The sequence below is a fragment of the Macaca fascicularis genome, chromosome 4 (assembly GCF_037993035.2).
Source record: "Macaca fascicularis isolate 582-1 chromosome 4, T2T-MFA8v1.1".
In the NCBI taxonomy this organism is placed as follows: Eukaryota; Metazoa; Chordata; class Mammalia; order Primates; family Cercopithecidae; genus Macaca; species Macaca fascicularis.
The window spans coordinates 150,878,802-150,892,494 of NC_088378.1; the positions used below are offsets into that span (position 1 = coordinate 150,878,802).

The 13,693-nt window shown below is 39.7% G+C and overlaps 1 protein-coding gene across 30 annotated transcripts in view; it reads right to left on the reverse strand.

Annotated features, from left to right (window-relative positions):
- LOC107129614 (uncharacterized) overlaps positions 1–13,693 on the reverse strand; it is a 487,674-nt gene that overhangs the window by 85,130 nt on the left and 388,851 nt on the right. For all 30 annotated transcript variants that reach the window (XR_012434191.1, XR_012434179.1, XR_012434199.1 and 27 more), the window contains one exon: positions 6,267–6,411. The gene's annotated coding sequence lies outside the window, so the exon portion shown is untranslated. The remainder of the gene's footprint in view (positions 1–6,266; positions 6,412–13,693) is intronic.

Below are 13,693 nucleotides of genomic sequence, written 5' to 3' on the forward strand. Positions count from 1 at the left end.
CAGATGAGTCACATGCGTGCGTGCGCACACACACACGCACACACACCATGCCCACCAGAGGACCACTGATTTTACCACCTCTAGGCCTTCTTAGAGGCTTTTCGTGTTTCCTGACTAAGCAAATTTGTTCTTTGCCCAAACTATTACAATATTCATGAAATCATTCTGATCTAGAAAAAAAGAGAAATAAATGACTATTTGAGCAAATTTCACAACTTTCAACAAGGTTCAATCTACCCTAACTAAGAACAGGTTTCAATAAATCGTGCCCATGTGTATAACTTTTCAACTTTTTTATATTCATTTCTTATTTTCAAAGTAAATATTCAAGTCAGTTAAGTTAAAACACCTGATTTTGGATCTTTGGAACCCGACAACTGCCATACAAGTTCCCAGGTGAGTGATCTGAAAACACTCCATGGTCTTCAGTCACCCCCACACTTGGCTCTCCTTTTCATTGCCTCTACTCCTCTACTAAGAGATTTGAGGCAATAACTACAATATCAGAAAACTTACTTTCTTATTAAGAAAGCCTGATTATAAGAAAAATCAAAGCAGAAAATATCTGCATGTGTTAGAAAAGCATATGCAAAAGGAAAAAATCCACCAATCGGATGCCCAAACTTGTATGGGTTTTTAAAAATTTTTATTTATTTATTTATTTTTGAGACAGAGCCTCACTCTGTTGCCCAGGCTGGAGTACAGTGGTACCATCTCAGGTCACTGCAAACACCGTCTCCTGGGTTCAAGCAATTCTCCTGCCTTAGCCTCCCGAGTAGCTGGGATTACAGGCGTGTGCCACCACACCCAGCTAATTTTTGCATTTTTAGTAGGGACAGGGTTTCCCCACATTGGCCACACTGGTCTCAAACTCCTGACCTCAGGTGATCCACCTGCCTCAGCCTCCTAAAGTGCTGGGATTACAGGCGTGAGCCACTGCGCCCAGCCTTGTGTGGTTTTTTTAAAACCACTCCATACATCTCGTTGGTGGACCTACAGAAGTTCTAGCAAAAATGTAACTGTTGCTTTCATTTGAGCTATGTGAAACTGTCTTTTTTTAACCCTTGAAATACTGACAATTTCAAGGGATTCACCTAAATATTTTCTCAGACTTACACATGCCACAATACTTTCGGTGATCAGGACAAAAGGTTTACAAAGGACAGGGAATCTTCATTCTCTGCATCCTCTCCTTTTCATCTACATTCTTTCCTCTTTTATTATTCACCGCCTTCACTCAAGTGGGCAGGAGCAGATGGAGGAAGGAATGGGAAGGGACCCTGAGCCATCACCTAGAACAGGACCTGGATTTCAGCCCAATTTTAGGTTCCAGAGGTAGTCCTATTCCTCCATTTACAAAAATGTCAAAAAACAAACAAACAAACAAACAAAAACCTAGGGCTCTGAAAACAGTATTTTATCTTCTCACATCTTCCCTTTCAGGGTCTTCTGCTCTCATGTTGAGGTTCACTCACTTAGGGTGGGCTTAAGATCACATTTGAAACGTAACTGGTTACCTACAAACCTGGTTGGATTTTTGGACTCCATAACTGATCTAATCACAAGTCACTTTTTACCTTTAACATCTATTGTCTCCTACTGGTCCCTGAGCTGCCTTAACATTTTCTAGCCACCTTGCCTTCTTCTAGAAAGCATTTTATTGAAAGATGCAAGTTTCCCAGTCACTTTCAGAAGCAGAAGAAGAAACTACTATACTATACTGGTATCCCTTACCATTTTGAGACAAGACTATGCAGCATTTAAATGAAATATCCACATCTAAAGGAAACCCATCTATGCAGGAAGTATAAAAATAGGGGGGGAGAATCTATATTTCTGAACCATGACTATAATAACCAGGTAGTCCCTGCCCCCAGCTGGTGTGGCATCAAAAGACGTACTGAAACTTTCTGATAGATGTCAAAAATCAGACATTAGAGAAATGATGCCAACTGAATGCAATACTGTAGGGGAAACATCCTTAAAATGTTTAAAGAATCTGTGTGCACAAAATGCTGACAAACCTTCAATGCAGCATTGCAAGCCTAACAAAAGCTACATTCCATGCCCACCTCTAAGGAAATCTATTAATTTCTATAGGGCTTTCACTTCTTTACCTTTCCTTCCATGAGGATTCAGCACATGTTCCATATACAGGATTACTGTCAGTCTGATTTTGAATGTGATTGGGGTGGGGTGTGGGGCAGAAACTTCAGGAAGGTAGATGCAAAACTACAAAGCCTTGACCCCGTCAAAAGGAAACTAAGAGTCCAACTAATATGAACTAAATTACAAGATTCTTCTCTCTTCAAATTGTGCTACCCTTAAGAAATCTGTTTCTATTGGATTTTTTTCCATAGAAAAACTATATATTTTATATTGTAGAACAAAACCTGAGATATGGGAAGCCGAGGCACAAGTTTCCTCCTTTGTTCTGAGTAACAGAAGTGTTTATCAAATTTTGTAACATGCTCAATAGGACACTAAAGGATTGGTATCAACTCACCTATGATACACAGCAACTGAAAACGACAGTAACAGCAAATGTGTACAGCAATCCTCCTGTGTATGTACATAGTTGTTTTAGAAACTTTAAATATGCTGTTTTGCTTAATATTCCTTCTAGCGACCATGAGAGTGCGGAGTATATTCCCATTCTACTCTGGAGGAAACTAAGGCTCAGAGAGTTTAATAATTTCCCCAATTGATAAAGCTGCCTCTGAAGCTGAGATTCTAACCCATTATTTCCCAATCCCAAGGCTTGTCTCTTTTCTCTCCTGAACTTTTCTTGCAAAGGCCAATCTGTACAGTAACAGTGGGGGTAGGGGGTGTCAATGCTAGTGAATCGGAAAGCCCCTGCCCTGCCCACCCAGGAGAGGTATGGAGTACTTGTTATTCAGCCACAGCTGATAATGACCATGGGAGACCAGCAAAGCCAGATTCTGGCTTCTTTGGAAAAATTGACCAAATGTTTATATAAACATTTTAAAAATATTGGCAGCAAGTCATTTAAACAAACATGAGCCCATGCATGTGCATACACACACACAACTCCTTATATGAGCAAATACTACATTTTTGAAGGATCGATTAAGCTCTCTGGTCCCCCAGTTTATGGTATCTGTCCTACCTCGCCTATTTCTCGTTTATTATATCCACCAGGAAGCCATACGATAGTCCAAAAGTTCCAATGGAGCCATTATTAAATTTATATTAGAGTTACAAGCACATTGCAAATCAAAATTATCCTCAAACCTACGCCTAGTTTCAGTTGCCTGAAAAGAGCCACAAGCTTTCACAACAAAAGCATCCACTTTATCCCATGTTCAGTACCTGCAAATGAACAATAAAACACCATCATGGCCACTAAGCGGGTCTAGTCTGTGGCAGTGACAGCAGCTCTTGGGTTCAATTAGCCCATGTTTTGCCAGATCCACAAACTAGTAAACATTTCACAAAAGGTAGATCACAAAAGCAAAAAAGCACCTGCAGGAACCACTATCCCTATAACCTTTCTCGTCCCTCTTTCCCCTTCAAGTTTGATGATTTGGCAGTTCTGGAACTCTTCCGAGAGAAGTCAAGACTCACTCTGCCAGCCCCAGCTGTTCAAAGCTTAGCCCAATCTGTTCCATATAGTTGGCTGTATTCTAACAATAATGTGGCTACAGTTCACCTTCATTTGCTGCAAAGATCATTAACTATCCCTCAGAGAGATATAGTATTAAAGAAAGAGAGTGCTCGAGGCATAATAAATGGAAGTTCCTGGGTAACATAGTTCAAAAGAGGTAGGATGATGCCAGCAAGGCCACCTGACAGTTCCTATAGCCAGAGAAAAGGGAAGAATACAGGGGCAGGAAGGAGGCAAAATCAGAAAGAGAAATAAGAAAAGCCAATGTGCCTGGCAAGAGTGTATGTTCATGTGAGCAGAAAATAGAGGAAAAACAGAACATTTGAAATAAAGACACAAGGACATTTCATGTTAAGTCACAGTGGTGACATGATCCTACTTGTCTGGCAGCTCAAACATTCTATGACAGCGGTAGAAGTGAATTTGGAAGGAGAGTGAGAGCAGAGAGAATGAATTACAATCCTATACAGGAAGAATGCAGGATCCCAGACCTTTTTTAGTACCGTAAAAGATACTGCATTAAATGAAACCTGTATTTAAATCATGTATCTGACCTCCCATTCAAAAAACTGCTGAATTGCAGTGTAGAGTAGGCGCGTTTCTTCATTCAACTCATACATTCAGTTATTAAAGTCTTGCATTAGCCTTATTTGAGTCTTTTTCTCCAACCACTCCCTCTTTTTCCCCCAATAAGCCAGCCCTGTGAAAACACCCAGTGATCAGAATGGCCACTTCATAGGAAGTTCTGCGTGTTTAATATAAACACCTGGGAGTTCTTCAGTTGATAATGACAGCATCAAAGTCCATACTTGTTGTGAGTGAGTTGTAACTGTTATATTAATCCAAACTAAATTCCAGTCAATAACGGAGAGAGAATTGGTGGCTAAATGGGAGTTCTAGTGGCAGACTTCATTGTCTTAGGATTTACTTTCTTCGGAAATTCACAGGGTAATATTACAAAATAAACAAACAAACAACAAAAATAAAGCTCCATACGTGACATCTTTACTATTTTCTTTACCTTCTTTTCCTTTGTTGAATCAATCCCTAGAACAATGGTTTTCAACTGGGGGCAAATTTCTCCCCCACAGAACATTTCTGGTTGCCACAGCTGGGGAGAGGAATTATACTACTGGTATCTACTGGGTAGAGGCCAGGGGTGCTACCATATATTCTGCAATGCACTGGACAGCTTCCCACAATACTGAATGATACAGCCCCAAATGCCAGGGAACAGAGGTTGAGAAGCCCTGCTAAGAGTCATTTCAGGTATCAAACTTCCTTTTTTGACATACAATATGGATTTTAGGAGTGGTAGAATGGGAGCTGTTTGTTTTGTTTTGAGCACGGCTCACTGCAGCCTCAACCTCCCTGGGCTCAAGCAATTCTCTCACCTTAGCCTCCTGAGTAGCTGAGACTACAGGTACATGCCACCATGCCTGGCGAATTTCTGTATTTTTTTCTAGAGATAGGGTTTTACCATGGTGGTCAGCCTGCTCTCAAACTCCTGGGCTCAAGCCATCCTCCTGCCTCAGTCCTGAGATTACAGGCATGAGCCACCATGCCTGGCTGGAAGCATTTTCAAGTAACATTCTGTTATCATTAAAATACCTTCTCTCCACAAGGTAATAACACTTAACATAAAAGGAAAGGAAGGCAGGCGGCAGAAATTTAAAATGAACTTAGAATCACAATGGTAAATCCCAATATAGCACCAAACTTTGCACAAGCCTTCAACCAGTGATTTAATTATTAAAATGCTTCCCATTGCCAAAAAAAAAAAAATTCCACTATAGTCCGATTCAATTTACCTAGGAGGATGCTTCAGAATATATCCACCCAAGACTGTGATGTGAAATTTGTATTTATAAAGAAGAAACACAGCCTTGGCCTCCTTTTATGAAGACACGCCCACAGGCACACCCACTCATACCAAAACCAGAGGACTCTATGTTCAATTAAATTGGCTCTATGTGGCCAGGGGCGGTGGCTCACGCCTGTAATCCCAGCACTTTGGGAGGCTGAGGCGGGCGGATCACGAGGTCAGGAGATCGAGACCACGGTGAAACGGTGAAACCCCATCTCTATTAAAAATACAAAAAAATTAGCCGGGCTAGGTGGCGGGCGCCTGTAGTCCCAGCTACTCTAGAGCCTGAGGCAGGAGAATGGCGTGAACCCGGGAGGCGGAGCTTGTGGTGAGCCGAGATCGCGCCACTGCACTCCAGCCTGGGCGAACAGAGTGAGACTCCGTCTCAAAAAATAATAATAATAAAATAAATAAATAAATAAATAATTGGTTCTATGTAAAAAGTCTCTAGGTAACACTTAAATTGGCATGAAACAAAATAATTCATCTGAGGTAGAGAAAAGGGAAGAGTTAGAAACGTCTTCCTGAAGGAAGACAGACAATTCCCCCAGCCACACCTGGAAACTCAAGAGCAGCCTTTGATGTAGTCATCTGTCTTCAGCCCAAAAGCTCTAGGGAGTTGACCTAACATTTACATGGCTTGGTAAAAAAATAATTTGCTCTGAGGTAATTTAGTGTAAGCTCAGGTCATGGCCCGAACTTGCCAAATAAACAGAACCGCCCGGGATTCTTTCCAGTGGCGCTAGCCTCCAGACTGATGAGCTTGCTCACCTGGCTGGCTCCCTTCTTCCCATTGATCCTCATTCATTTCCTCTGGGTTTTCCATGCGTGTGGCAGGCTTCGGGCAGGGCTACATGCTCGGGCTCTTTGGCTTTGCTGGATTCCTCTTGGCAGTCACACTTGGACTCCACGGCTCCTGGGAAGGAAGAGAGAAAAAAGGAGGTGCAGTCTTGAACGGGGATAGAGCTGTGACCTCCCAGCCCAAAAAGAACATGTTTTGCCTTGCCGGGATGGGGAAACAGCTTTTGAAGTCTAGCCCAGGCCTCCCTGGTGCAGATCATCTACTAGCTATTGTTCCAGCACAGATTTCCACTCTACATAATAGAGACACAATGACAAAGGGATTCATTCACTGACTCTTTATTGAAGGCTCACTATACTCAAGGTACTGACAGCAGTGGAGAACATACTGGGGAAAGGCAGGCATGTGTCCTCAGAGTAGAAGAAAAGATCCAAAAAGAAATATTTATGTAAACAGACTTTGGGCTAAATGTTTCCTGATATGTGAATAGAATATAAAATATGAATTTGGTAACTTAATTGTTGAAACTGTCCATGTGTAATTTAGAAGAAAAACAGAGATCTAGTTTTGGTAAAATCCTAGCCACTCTCCAGATCCAACCCCAAAGCTGCTTTTGTAAACCACTGTTGGCAGAATTTCTCACCTTGGTGATAGAGATAACACCAGGTTATTAATCTGTGGTTTCAAAAAAGAGAAAAATGAGTGGCAGGAGTACTGGATCATTTTTTATTAAAACCAGGTCAATTAAGGGAACCTTTACTAGCCAATATACTTATACCCACTGGAATGCGTTAAAAAACCAAAATCCTGTCCAGTTCAATCCCAGAAGAAAAACATGCAGAGAACAGCAATATTCAGCAATGAGTATTGAAAGTATTTTCAAGTCTAGGCAGAATTCTAGAAATTACTAAATTAACCAATGATGTTGTGTTGAACAGAACTCTCATCCTGAATATAATTATATTAAAACTTCTGACGATTTCTTCCCTCAACGTGCTATCCTCGGGTCATAGGAGGTTAGGGTAAGAAGGAAGGACATATGGATGGGACAAGGAGGAAGGGAAGAAAATACTCACAAAAAACCATATTCACAATTCAGCAGTTTTGTACAATGACAGATCATTCATGTACTATTTTTTCTTCATGAAACTAAATTCATTCATTACTCAACATTTATTAGGTTTATTGAATAAATTATAGAAATGTAAATCACAAAATGAATTACATAACAAAATGTTGGTTTTTATTACATGCCAAGATTAATGTATTTTCTCCTCATGTAAATTTTCCTGGAATAAATACAAAGTTGATCATAATACTTTCAAATCATCTTCCAGTTTCCCTGAATTAGAAAACACTATGAACAATGTATTCAGGTGTGTGTATGTGTGTGTGTGTGTATTTTTGGCATCATGCTCATATAATGTTTTGGCACCATGTTCTTTTATCTTACAAAATCATGTTTCATCCATCATTTACTAAACAAAGTTAACAATTGGAATTAAGTTGCTTAACTATAGTAACCAGTGTTAAGGAAGTTTTATTTACTTAAAAACATATTTTTCTGAACAAATATGGTGAGCACTACAGTTCTGTGGGTTGCCTTGGAGAATGTAAATAAATGCTACCAGTTGATACCTGTCAATTACAGTCCTTATGTAGTTTGTGGCACTTGTAATTTACAATAGGAAAATCATTCATTTTCCTAATGATCATGGACAAGTCCGCTGAATTTTTTATAACATAATTGAAGAGACAGTAAGTCAAAACATCTTCATTCTTCTCTTAGCCATCTGCAAGGTTTCTTATAGGCAAAAAACATCATGTCAGGTCATTTTTATGAGTTTCCCAGGACTTATAAGTTATTTAGACATGAGTGTTTTACTGTCCTAACACAAAACTCTAAATGTGCAAATTTAAACAAACAGAGGAAGTCACCACATGGATGTACCATGCTCATGGATGATGGCCCACAAAAAAAGTTGGGAGAAGCAGTGATTTGGGCACATAGGTAGTGATCAAAGAGATATAGTCTAGTAGAATGGCAGAAAAATCGAATTTCCCCAAAAAAGTAATATGAAAATGACATAGAAGCAAAATGGTAGAAAACTTTCCATTCCATTGGGTGACAGTAAGCAGCTCAGTTTTTTTCTCACTGTCTCAGTATGGTTAAAGCCTGGATACGGATGGGGCACGTTAGACTACCTATTGGCTACTATGCTCACTACCTAGGTGATGGGATCTGTACTCCAAACCTCAGCATCACACAATATTCCCATGCAACAAATCTGCACATGTACCTCCATATTTAAAATAAAAGTTTTTGAGGCCAGGCACAGTGGTTCATGCTCCCAGCACTTTGGGAGGCCGAGGCAGGTGGATTATCTGAGGTCCGGAGTTGGAGATCAGCCTAGCTGACATGGTGAAACCCCTATCTCTACTAAAAATGTAAAAATTAGCTGGGCGTGGTAGTGCATGCTTGTAATCCCAGCTACTTCGGAGACTGAGGCAGGAGAATTGCTTGAACCCGGGAGGCAGAGGTTGCAGTGAGCTGAGATCGCACCACTGCACTCCAGCCTGGGCAACATAGCAAGACTCTGTCTAAAAAAAAAAAAAGAAAGAAAAAATAATAAAAATCAAGTAAAAGTTGAAAAAATAAAGAACTAAAACCTGATATGGAAAATGCCTATATCTAACCCAAATCTATCAAGCTAACCAGAAAAAGGAAGAAGACAAAGCAGCAGCAGCAGCAGCAGCAGCCGCCGCCACCACCACCACCACCACTGCTGTCATCCTCTAATTTTACACAATAATAAATGAAGACTGGTGAGGGGAACCCTCAGAGGTGGTAGCATTTCCTTCTCAGGTAAGCCAAGCTGGTTACAGGGATCAGTGTTCCTAGCTGTGAGTTAATGACAGTTTTCATTCCTTTTCATACTCTAGGCATTTGAGCACCTTTTCTCTTGGGCCCTCCCTGCCCGCTTGGCCTACCCAACCTTATTATTCATCCTTTAAAAGACTTAGCTCAAATTTCTGTTCATAACCACAGGAGGAATTATTCCCTCCCTCCTCTGTGACCTTACAGAACTTTTCATTCTGCTAGTGTAGCACTTCTCACACTGCAGGGGCTAACTGGGTACACAACAGTTTCTGCCACCAGAATCCAAATGCTTGGAGGACAGATTCAGCATCTTATCTACCTTTTATCCTCAGGGTGTAGCAGAGTGTCTGGTATATAGTAGGCGTTCAATAAATATCTGTTGAATAAGTATGTGAGTGAATGAAGAAGCATTTAAATTACCCCAAATACTAAAAGAAAAAGACCAGAATGAAAATAATCTAGTTTGTATATCTCAGCCCTCCAATCACTACACTTAAAAGAACGCTAAAGACAAGATATTTTTAAATATAAAAAATGTATCTTCCCAAATAGAAAAAGATAAACCATCCCACATAATTTTCACAAGGACAGTGGACATTATAAATTACAGTCATAAACCTCTAGTCCTTTGTAACTTCTGTGGTATTTCCTTGAGTTCTACTCTTTCATCTTTCCCAAGATTTGTTTTTCCATCCTGAGTGCTTCAAGCTAAAGAAAAAGATGACACAGGGACACCTATGTATATAGACACAAAATCTCTCACTTTCTCCAAACATTTCGGGTCACTATGCTCAGTTAAAACATTAAATTCCTGGAAAGGTACACAGAGAGCTGTTCCTAACCATTCCAAATGACTAAAATCTACTTTCTCATTATGCCTTGAGTTATATTTTACAACTACAGTCCTGAAAATTGTGGACTACTTGTAATTAATGAGAAAATATGAGAGGCTTCAAAGTAAATACACACACATAAAAATATTTTCTAAATCAACTAAAGCCAAAGTCAAGGTTCTTAGGGAGCCACCAGTTACTAACGTATCAGGCTCCGAAGCAGCACTGGAGAGTGGCTGTGGAGCCAGAGGACCTGAATTGGAACCCACACTAACTTTGGGACCTTGGCAAGTTATGAATCTTCTTGTGCCTTAACCTTTTCATCTTTAAATGAAAAAAAAAATGGTGCCTTCCTCATAAGAGTATTATGCAGAGTGAAAAAATTAATGCAGGTAAGCAAATAGAAGCATATGTGGCATGCATTAAGAATTTAATAATGGTTAGAGTTAATATTATAGAATCACCTTCATATGTCCTTGTCCTTTAAGTTATTTCATTAGTAGGACATTCCAGAAGATGAGAAAATACTTCTCCTGAGCCAATCTCTGCCATAAGGTCACTGTCATTTGGGGCACATGTCATAGATGGAAGTATAACAAACCTGATCCTGGAGTATTATTTTCCAATCAGACAAGAAATCATAGTAGGCATGAGAAATAATAATTCCATTAACTACACTTACATTGGTTTTGCTAACATCCATATGAACGCACACAGAAAAAACCTTTTAGAGCCACATATAACAGAGTAATCAAGGAACATGCTATGCTGCTTATTAGCAAGATGTTCAGGCCCAGGTGACTTGCCACTCTGAGCTGGCTTCCTTATCTGTACAATGGCCATAGTCATTGTCACAATCATTGTAATTAGTCCATTCTCACACTGCTAATAAAGACATACCCAAGACTGGGTAATTTATAAAGGAAAGAAGTTTAATGGACTCACAGTTCCACATGGCTGGGGAGGCCTCATAATCACGGCAGAAGACGAAGGAAGAGCAAAGGATGTCTTACATGGCCACAGGCAAAGAGAGAATGAGAGCCAAGGGAAAAGGGAAACCCCTTATAAAACCATCAGATCTCATGAGACTTGTTCACTACCATGAGAGCAATAGGGGGGAAACCGCCTCCTTGATTCAATTATTTCCCACTGAGTCCTTCCCACAACACATGGGAATTATGGGAGCTACAATTCAAGATGAGATTTGGGTGGGGACACAGCCAAACCATATCAATCATCTTCACCATACCTAATGCTATTGGTAAACCTTAAACCTGATAGTATGTACGAAAGCACCTAATAGACAGTTCATCCATGTTACCTTTACATTTTTATTCTTCCTGATTCCTGTGTAACTTTGTGGGCTTGCTGTGACTCTCTTTGGTTTTCCAAGAGACTCTCGTTACTTTCTCTCCCACCTAGATTAGATTGGGTCTGAGGGAAGAAAAAGTATATGTACACTAAAAAAAGCAAAACAACTTCTTGTTTCTGAAAAAGCCAATCAAACATTTCTAATGGATAAGTTCCCTATTTGGTAAATCAAGAAAATCTATCATAGTAAGTATGTGAAGAGGCCAAGTAAGAGCAGATAGTTACCACAAAACTACACAAAGATGACAGATTATGGAATATGCAATGTTAGGATCAAGTTTGCTGTAAAGGGAACAAATAGTGACCTCTTTGCCTGAGTTTGGACTGAGCACACAAAGGGAAATAAAATCAGGAATGCTGATTTTTCACTTTGGTAACAGATGGTGAGCAATGTCTATGAACACTGGATTTTACATCCTCCTAGATATTTCCACAGGATTAGGTAAGACCAAAAAACATTATATTGAGCATAAGAGTAATCCAATAAAAATCCAATTTTATGTTCTCTCTCCTCTTCACAGCTGAACAACCTGTTAAAATTAAAGAATGGACAACTGCCTGAAAAATGTGTGTGTAGCTCTTTTTATTTGTTAAATTTAAAATAGCTTATTTGTATCCCAAATATTTAAAAGTATCATTGTGGGCCAGGCACGGTGGCTCACGCCTGTAATCCCAGCATTTTGGGAGGCCAAGGCAGGCAGATCACGAGATCAGGAGATGGAGACCATCCTGGCCAACATGGTGAAACCCCGACTCTACTAAAAATACAAAAATTAGCCAGGCATGGTGGCGGGTGCCTATAGTCCCAGCTACTCAGGAGGCTGAGGCAGGAGAATGGCGTGAACCCGGGAGGCGGAGCTTGCAGTGAGCCGAGATCAAGCCACTGCACTTCAGCCTGGGTGACAGAGCGAGACTCTATCTCAAAAAAAAAGTAGCCTTGTGGTCAAAGTGTTTCGATAATAAGTAATAGGAAAAGAAGAATTCACCATCTAACTAGATGACAAGGAAAGGGAGAAATGCTTGAATTCCAAATAGCCTGTTTACGCACTGCAAATTCAAATTAGCCACCATAATTAGTTCAAGAAACAGAACTACATTTCTGACCCTGAAAGATATCACATGGTATCACAGATGAAAACAAAAGTCAGTATGTTTATACACATTTTACCCTGTAAGAGTCTAGGGTTCAGAGGCATGATGTGATTTGACAAATTTCACATTGCTAATAAAGCAGTGGGGTTTGAACCCAGAGTTTTCTAAATCTAGTGTCTCCCCTCCCCATCATACAACGCCTCCTCTCAGAGTACACATCTGACAAAGGACTGGGTGTGGAGGCCATTATTGAAAAGACAGATTGGAGTCAACTAGTAGAGATGAGATCACTGGGTATCTGCTTTTTAGCCTGCAGGCGTATGGAACCATTAAAACTGTTTATGAGGAAAATAACATGTCAAAGGGGAACAGAAATATCATCTGTGTAGACAGATAAAATTTAGGAAAAGAACTGAAAGCTTTTTCCCTCTTACAGGGATTTCTGGTCAGATAGTGATCTGTTTGATTGATAGATTCAGATACATTGTTCAGTGTAAGAGTTGTCAAGTCGCTCTTTCCAACTTTCCAAAATTTCCAGGATACATCATATTTATAATAACAATCTCCTGTATGCAGACATCATCTCCCACAAAAAAAACCCCACTCTCCTATATTGTGACAATCCAAGATCAGTTTTAATGAAACCCACTAAATGCACTAAAAAAGTAAAATATAATCATACTGATACTTACAATTTTACTCTTAGAAAAAAATGCATGGTACTCCTCATCTTCTTCAATACAATCCACAAAAACATATTAATGGATAACTAAATTCCATAATATCCTCTAAAGAAATGAACTATTTCAGGTGGGAGGCAGTACTGAGGGCTAAGATACGATGAGTAAAAAACACTTCCTTGTTCCTCAATCCAAGAATTCACTTAAAAGGTATACTTGTTTATACATAGGTGGAAAGTTGAAGCACTTAAAAAAAAAAAAAAAAGCGAGACCTAGTTACGATACAGTAATAATATGTGCTGTCCTTTGACAAGTATAAAATATAATACTCTAGCTTATGCCAATTTGGCATGTAAAAGGATAACCTAGAACACCACCATCAAAAAATACAAACGCCTAGCTAGCAATCCAGGCCAGAAAAAAATCTAAAAGAAAAAGCTGTCACATGATGTTAGGTATAAACCAGAACAAAAATGATTCACTCCAGGAATGGTGTTTATGTTGGAAAGGTATACAAGGTTATAAACAAGTTTTATTCA